Source organism: Lipotes vexillifer, unplaced genomic scaffold (genome assembly GCF_000442215.2).
Source record: "Lipotes vexillifer unplaced genomic scaffold, Lipotes_vexillifer_v1.1 scaffold1321, whole genome shotgun sequence".
Classification (NCBI taxonomy): domain Eukaryota; kingdom Metazoa; phylum Chordata; class Mammalia; order Artiodactyla; family Lipotidae; genus Lipotes; species Lipotes vexillifer.
In genome coordinates, this window is record NW_006785943.1 from 906,246 (window position 1) to 914,597 (window position 8,352).

The 8,352-nt window shown below is 45.1% G+C and overlaps 1 pseudogene; it reads right to left on the reverse strand.

Annotated features, from left to right (window-relative positions):
* Window positions 1–868: 868 nt before the first annotated feature.
* On the reverse strand, window positions 869–1,690 carry LOC103086181 (AKT-interacting protein pseudogene; annotated as a pseudogene).
* Between the last annotated feature and the right edge of the window lie 6,662 nt (window positions 1,691–8,352).

Here is an 8,352-nt window from a genome sequence, read left to right on the forward strand (position 1 = left end):
TTTATCCATTCAACTGATGATGGACACTTAGGTTGCTTCCATGTCCTGGCTATTGTAATAGAGCTGCAGTGAACATTGTGGTACACGACTCTTTTTAAATTATGGTTTTCTCAGGGTATATGCCCAGTAGTGGGATTGCTCGGTAGTATGATAGTATTATTTTTAGTTTTTAAGGAACCTCCATACTGTTCTCCATAGTGGCTGTATCAATTTACATTCCCTCTGGGAATTTAGTATTTTTAAAATACATATAACAAGCCTTAGTTTTCCAAACATCCAAAAGTCTGAAAACTTCTTCAGGAGAAAATACAACCATATTGGGGAAAAAAAAAAAGCAACTACGAACAAGGGTTCTGGTTTCCTCTCACTCACCTAATATGTATGTCAGTGACAGCAATTTGTATATCAGTAACACAGTGGGCTGAACACTGAGGTTCAAACGTTCTTCCACTTAAAAGCGCTAATAAATTATGGAAACTGCTCTCTGTATACCTCTCCTTTCCATATCCTAACATATGTATAACTGAAACCACTGATTTAAAAATCATTACATAGCGTCGAACTCTGCCTCCTTTATCAGTTTAAATGAATGCAACTTCCCTTTAGCATTATATTGCAAAAAATACATAAGCCCCAATAATTTGGAGTACTAAACTAGTTAACACCCCTAAAGACACTTTTGACAGAGGTAATGCATTACATAAAAAGAGGTTTCCAGAACTTGCTGTCAGAACCTAAGCATACAGGACAACAGTGACATTGGTCACTGCGCACACCGTTTTACTCTGCAGGCAGTCCTTTGCCATTGGTCAGCTTTACTAGCTCGAGTCCAGCAGGAAAGTGCATGGTGCACCAGATTCACGTGCTCTTAGGTTGCTACTGTGTTCCCTTCTTTACTGAAATGCTTTACTGAGCCAGGCTTTACCCATGACAGGCCAGCAACGTGAAAACTTTTACTGTGCTGTTCTTCAGGCTTTTTCTGAGTCAGCATCTTCTCTCTGGCTTCATCGGGTACAGAAGGATTCCACGGAGGAAAGCTAATTGCATAGGGGTCTTCTACTTCGGGTTGGTCAAACAAATGAGCAGTGCACACCTTAACACTGTCAACTGAATATCTTTTTCGTACAGTACTGCAGCCTCTGGATTTAGGGGGCTTGCTGTATCAATCTTGTAGAAAACTCTCCTTGCTTACATCAATACTTGCCAAATATTATTATGGACCCACCTCCATTTTGCAAATGCTTTCTTCACATCCAGTTCACCTGAGGTGGAATCAACCAGCAAGTGAAAGACGGGAATATCAAACACCAAACGTGGACGGTCACCATCTGGGTACTTATCAGGGATGTAAACTGTAAACTTAAAGACACCATCTTGATAAAGTCCATGCTGTATGAATATTACTCCAAACCACAGTAATGCAGATCATTAAGATGGCTGCACATAGACACCTGGTAGCTTCTGCTTCACAACCAAGGTAAGTTCTGCAAGAAGGGAGTATTCCAGATAGAAAGGTCTAAGAAGCACGTGTGCCATTTGTTGACTCTGTTGCTGTTTTGGGGAATAGAAGGCAGCTGTTTCTTTGGAGCAGTATGTGAGGACTGGTTTTCACATCCCCTGTGAATGTCTTCTCTTCACCATCAGATCGTTTGCGTACAGAGCTTGTAGACATGATCCAGAGAGGGTTCATAACGTGTACTCCAAACAAAGAAATTCAATGGTCTGTGTCATCAAACTCTTCCATCCTCAGAGTTCACTTTACCTCGGTGTTTTCAATGCAGTGCTCCAGGCTGCCAAGAGCCATCATGGCCCTACAGCATCTCTGGCCTCAGTGCCAGGCCGGCCCCAGCCTACTCCCCGCCAAGCCCAGTCCAAGAGAACTGACATCTTTTTTTTTTTTTTTTTTTCCAATTAGTTCCTGACCAGGAATCGAACCCGCACCCCCTGCAGTGGAAACTCAGAGTCTTAACTACTGGACTGCCAGGGAAGTCCCGACCTCACTAAATTTTGATAGTTTTCTAGTTGCTTATACTGGGTTTCCTAGGTAGACGAAAATAATAGCAATAATTTTACCTCTTACTTTCCAATATGTATATCTCTTATTTATTCCAACTTATTGTTTTGGCTAGAATTCCTAGAAAGTTATTAAATATATAATAACAGCAGGCTTCCTTATTCCTCATTATCACAGAATTAGTCTATTACTATTACATATAAAGTTGGTTCTATGTTTGAAATAGATTTTTTCTTACGTTAACAAAGCATCCTTTTGCGTTTTACATGATTGAAATCTCTTTAATGGAGACGGCACAAACTGGGAAGCACTGTGGCGAGCTGGAAAGCACATCCCCATCCGGAGGTGTAATCAGTTCCAGCCAATGGCTGCCATAGGGGCCCGAGGTGGTCAGACTTGCTCTTTTTCCAAGAGAACGCCCAAACATGGATTTTTTTTTTTTTTTTTCTTTTTTTAGTGGTACGCGGGCCTCTCACCGCTGCGGCCTCTCCCGCCGCGGAGCACAGGCTCCAGACGCGCAGGCCCAGCGGCCACGGCCCACGGGCCCAGCCGCCCCGCGGCACGCGGGATCCTCCCGCACCCGGGCACGAACCCGCGCCCCCCGCCTCGGCAGGCGGACTCCCAACCACTGCACCACCAGGGAAGCCCCAAACATGGATTTTTAAAAGTAAAAATCTATTGATTTTTAAAGGATGACATTATTCCACTTTTTAAAACACTATTTGGGCCACTTCTGTGAGCCAGATGCAGCCCTCAGACCACCAGTTTACAAACTCTGATGTTTGGGATTGGAACTCTGAAGAATTCTAAGCTGGGGGACATCAGGTTTTAGAGAGAATAATATAAATGTAATTGTGGACCTGTTAAGCTAGAAATAAACCAATGAAATCTTTCAGTCAGCAGATGGAAACATGTGCCTAGAAAATCCCTTTACATTGTTCTAAAAAGACCAAAACCTTCTACGAGGATGTCAACATCCCTGACGGCTCTGATAAATTTGACACCACGGATATCATTCCTCGGACAGCAGCATTTGGTATGTTCCAGGCTCTGCGCTAAGTGATTTATATGTGGTATCTCCCTGAAACTCACACACTACGACTTAGTTACCATCACTAGTAAGGAGGAATAAAATAGACAATAAAAGTTATCAATATGTTGAAGGTCATTTCATATTTGAGAAACATGAATAGGATATAGGGTTACACTAAAACGCAGATCAGAAAGTACACACACGGGACTTCCCTGGTGGTCCAGTGGTTAAGAGTCTGCACTTTCACTGCTGGGGGCTCGGGTTCGATTCCTGGTCAGGGAACTAAGATCCCACATGCCGCGCAGTGTGGCCAAAAGAAATTTTAAAAAAAGAAGAAAAAGGAAAGTACACACACAAACACACTCTTAACATCAGTTGGCTTCTTCTTGAAGAGCTAACAAGATGTAAATATCTGGCATTGTTTTCACAATGGGACATGGTATAGTCACCACCAACGAAAGACAGGGCAGGCTCCAAATGGGATTGTTTGGAACACGATTCCCCCACCCAGCCTGTTACGGACATAGGAAACTGGGGTGTGGATCCCATGAACCTGGGGTCAGCAGCACTGTGGGACTTCTCAGGAAGAGCACTAGGGAGGAACTAGAGAGAACCAAGGAAGGCGCAAGTTGTATTCTTGTGTACAAGTGCCAGTCCAGTGAGACTCACCTAGAAATTTTGGGCACAGCAGATTCATTGTGGGCAATAAACAGGTGGGCACATAGCCACGGTGTCTGCCCTATTCACTAGGCAGCCTCATAACCAGAAGAAGCCTTGAGGCAGAAGACAGCTGGGCTCGGTCGGCAGGCGGACTCCCAACCACTGCACCACCAGGGAAGCCCCAAACATGGATTTTTAAAAGTAAAAATCTATTGATTTTTAAAGGATGACATTATTCCACTTTTTAAAACACTATTTGGGCCACTTCTGTGAGCCAGATGCAGCCCTCAGACCACCAGTTTACAAACTCTGATGTTTGGGATTGGAACTCTGAAGAATTCTAAGCTGGGGGACATCAGGTTTTAGAGAGAATAATATAAATGTAATTGTGGACCTGTTAAGCTAGAAATAAACCAATGAAATCTTTCAGTCAGCAGATGGAAACATGTGCCTAGAAAATCCCTTTACATTGTTCTAAAAAGACCAAAACCTTCTACGAGGATGTCAACATCCCTGACGGCTCTGATAAATTTGACACCACGGATATCATTCCTCGGACAGCAGCATTTGGTATGTTCCAGGCTCTGCGCTAAGTGATTTATATGTGGTATCTCCCTGAAACTCACACACTACGACTTAGTTACCATCACTAGTAAGGAGGAATAAAATAGACAATAAAAGTTATCAATATGTTGAAGGTCATTTCATATTTGAGAAACATGAATAGGATATAGGGTTACACTAAAACGCAGATCAGAAAGTACACACACGGGACTTCCCTGGTGGTCCAGTGGTTAAGAGTCTGCACTTTCACTGCTGGGGGCTCGGGTTCGATTCCTGGTCAGGGAACTAAGATCCCACATGCCGCGCAGTGTGGCCAAAAGAAATTTTAAAAAAAGAAGAAAAAGGAAAGTACACACACAAACACACTCTTAACATCAGTTGGCTTCTTCTTGAAGAGCTAACAAGATGTAAATATCTGGCATTGTTTTCACAATGGGACATGGTATAGTCACCACCAACGAAAGACAGGGCAGGCTCCAAATGGGATTGTTTGGAACACGATTCCCCCACCCAGCCTGTTACGGACATAGGAAACTGGGGTGTGGATCCCATGAACCTGGGGTCAGCAGCACTGTGGGACTTCTCAGGAAGAGCACTAGGGAGGAACTAGAGAGAACCAAGGAAGGCGCAAGTTGTATTCTTGTGTACAAGTGCCAGTCCAGTGAGACTCACCTAGAAATTTTGGGCACAGCAGATTCATTGTGGGCAATAAACAGGTGGGCACATAGCCACGGTGTCTGCCCTATTCACTAGGCAGCCTCATAACCAGAAGAAGCCTTGAGGCAGAAGACAGCTGGGCTCGGCTTTCTTCATGCCCTGTACGAAGGTTCTGGTCTAGAAGCAGTCTGCACAGCTTATTGCTGATTGCTGTCCTGACCCTTCCTGAGACAGCAGCATCTAGACCTGCTCCGTCACCTGACGAGCAGGTCCATTTGGCATTTCACAGGTACCAAGAGGTGTGGAGGGAAGTCTCATGCCAGAAGCCTCCAGAGTTGGTGCCCTGGTTTCTGCAGTGAAACGAAGACAGATGGGTTGGAAACAGGAAGCAAAACATCCTGTACAGAATCACACGGGGCGGGGCACCCCGACAGAGCAGTTGTCTCCCAGGAGATTTGAAGCTTTAAAGAAAACAGCTCCGAGCGCCTTCTAGGAAAGGAGAATGTTTAAAGGACGCAAGGCAGTGTTTCTCCCTTTCCCTCTTGTCAAACATCATTTGCTAAACTGATTTTTAGCAAAAGTGGGTGTCTTATACTCAGAGTCTCTTTTCACATTAAATATACCCCTAGCTCATATCTTTCTAGTCTGGGATGAATTTGACACGGTATTGAAATTATCAAGGGAAATCAGCTGAGGAGACAGTGTCAGAGACATTGTCTGAGCTGAGAGCTTGAAGAAGTTATTTTCAAACAAAACAGCAGCCACAAAGAGGAGATGGGCAGCTGTCTGTGGGGTAGGGGGAGAGAGGGAAGCACCTAGGCGCTCCCAGCGGCAGGGTGCGAATGTGTCACAAGGAGGTGTCAGACAGTCCATGCAGAAGGATTCTGAGCTTCAGACCATCAGACATCACCCACTTCCAGACATCAAATGAGATCATTCATGTAAGAGCGCTTTGAAGATATAAAGCGTTCAGGAGCCATAAATGTCATAATTATTGTTACTCTCATTACTAAATCAGTGGTGCTGGCTGTCTCTCTTAGGGAGGACACTTTCAGAGCCGAGGTGGATGAAAAATGTCTTTAATACACATTTGGGCTCTCTTCTCTATATTTCTCAACTCCCACATATGAGTCAGGCTGTAAAATGGAGCAAGACAAGAAGACGCTCTGTATCAACAATAACCATCCGTCAGGTGTGCAGAGGAGCTCACAGTCTGCAAAGCACTTCCACTCTCATCACCTCGCATCTCCCCACCTCTGTCGGGAGCTGAGTCCTCTCCCCAGGGTCAAGGACAGAACTCTTGGCCTTTTCTGCTTTTGTCTCCCTGACATAAGAACTCTGCCCCCTTGGTTTCTCTGAAGTGATCCATCTTAGGAAAAGAAGAGACAGAACAGTTGGAGGGTGCACTAGCTCATCGACTCTTTCTGTTCCAGAGGCCCTTTGTCAGAGAAAAGAATGTGTGCAGGTAATTTCTTCCTTTAGCCCACACTCATGGTCATCCGTGCACCTGGGAAACACCAGGGCTGGCCCTCCCCTTTTATTTTCACATGTCTACGTGGCCCACCAGACGGTGCACAGCTTGAGCTTACTCACTGCAGTAAGTACACTGGTTAGCACAACATCAGGCCTTAGGAAGTGTCCAATAAGAGACACTGAATGAATGAATGAGTGAAAGGCCTTTGGAATTGCCAAATTATTCCACTGGCCAGTGGACTCCAGTATCTGGGCCCTAGATCCTTGATCTTTCCCACATGCTACAGGGGGTGCTCTTTTTGCCATTCCTGCATTCTTCCTTCCTGGCAGAGCATGATTTGTTCTGGAATCTACCCACACTGGTTTGTGCTTCCGGATCCAGCTCATGCTCAGCTCCAGAGATGGATCCTGATGAGTCCAAGCTCAACATTTCGCTTTACATGGAAATCCTTTAGAGTGCTCATTGAAATGCATATGCCTGGGCCCCATCCCTAGTGAATCAGACTCACTGGGCCTGGGAATCTGAACTTCATGAGCTCTGCAGGTGATTCTTCTATTTGGGTAACTCTGGCGTGCCTCATCTAAGCTAAGTAATGTGTCAGCCCCTTGGCAGTTTTATTGGTTCAGGACAACAAGACCTAATCAGACTGAAGGGAAGTGTGAACATCCTGTGGTATAGGGAGAGGTCTTTCAAACTCTGTAGCTGGCTGTGAACAAGAAAGAATATATGTTGTCCTGAAGGCTGCTGCCACCCTCCTGTACCCACCAGGGGAACCAACCCAAAGATCCAGCCACCCGCTCACTGGGTTGGTAGAGGAGAGAGACAGAGACAGTGTGTCCTTGATAATAACACTGGGACACTGAATCAACCAACCCTGGAGACTGTCCTAGGTTAAACTTCTCATTATGTGAGATAATAAATGTCTTTATTGCATAAGCCACTGTGGGTCAAGTGTTCTGCTCCCTGCTGAAAGCATCCTGATTAATTCAGCTCCTGGCAGGCAGCAGCTATACACATCTGAGCTGCACACCTAAGCAGCCGAAATCCAAATAGTAATAAAAATAGTGAACACAGACTCAGTTTACTATGCCAGGCACTGTGCCTAGTGGTTTGTATCGATTATTTCAATCATTCTTCATAGCTATCCTATCAGGTGGTGAGTTATGGGCTGCCCTCATTTACAGATGAGGAAACTGAGGAAGAGAACATTTAAATAACTCATCCAAAGACAGTGGCAGAGTCAGAATGTGAATCCAAGGAAGCTGACCCCGGAGTTTACCATCTCAAAGCCAAACTGAGATGCTGCGTGTTGAAGCCTACTGGTGTTCGAACAGCCCCTCTGGTGGGGCTGAATTCTGTCAATAGGATTTTACCATCTGGGACAATTTGTTCAACTCCACCAACCTAGGTACTAACCCACGCCGAAAGCATCAGCCAATAGAGAAATGCCAGCTTCCCACTGGAAGAACAACGGCGGGGCTGGAACCCTCATTTGGGGCTTCCGGTCAGCCTCAGAGACCTTGAATATGTCCAGTCCTCAGACACCAGAGGGAGGAGGGGCCCAAGGAAGGAGCCACTGATGATCTTTTCTGTTCAGATTCTCCTGCTGTGTGAATTGTTCGGCAGTAACCCCAGCTGCAAATCTGGACCCATCTGCCGATGTTAAATTCACCTGAGTGGATGGGCAAGAGCAGGGGATTCAAATGACAACTGAACATGTTCCAGTCACTTTACAGGGCTCATCTCTGTTTCCCTTATTTCTTGAAGTGGAGTAACTTCGCATCGATTTTAAAGAGGACTGTGTCTTTAAAATTGAACAGAAATGAAATACCACTCTCCATACATACGATACATACAATACACAGACTAGGTCCAAATACATTCCAGTCTCCAGGGCCCCAATACAAAGCCGATTCAATCAGCTAATGAAAGACAAAAAAATGTCAGCCA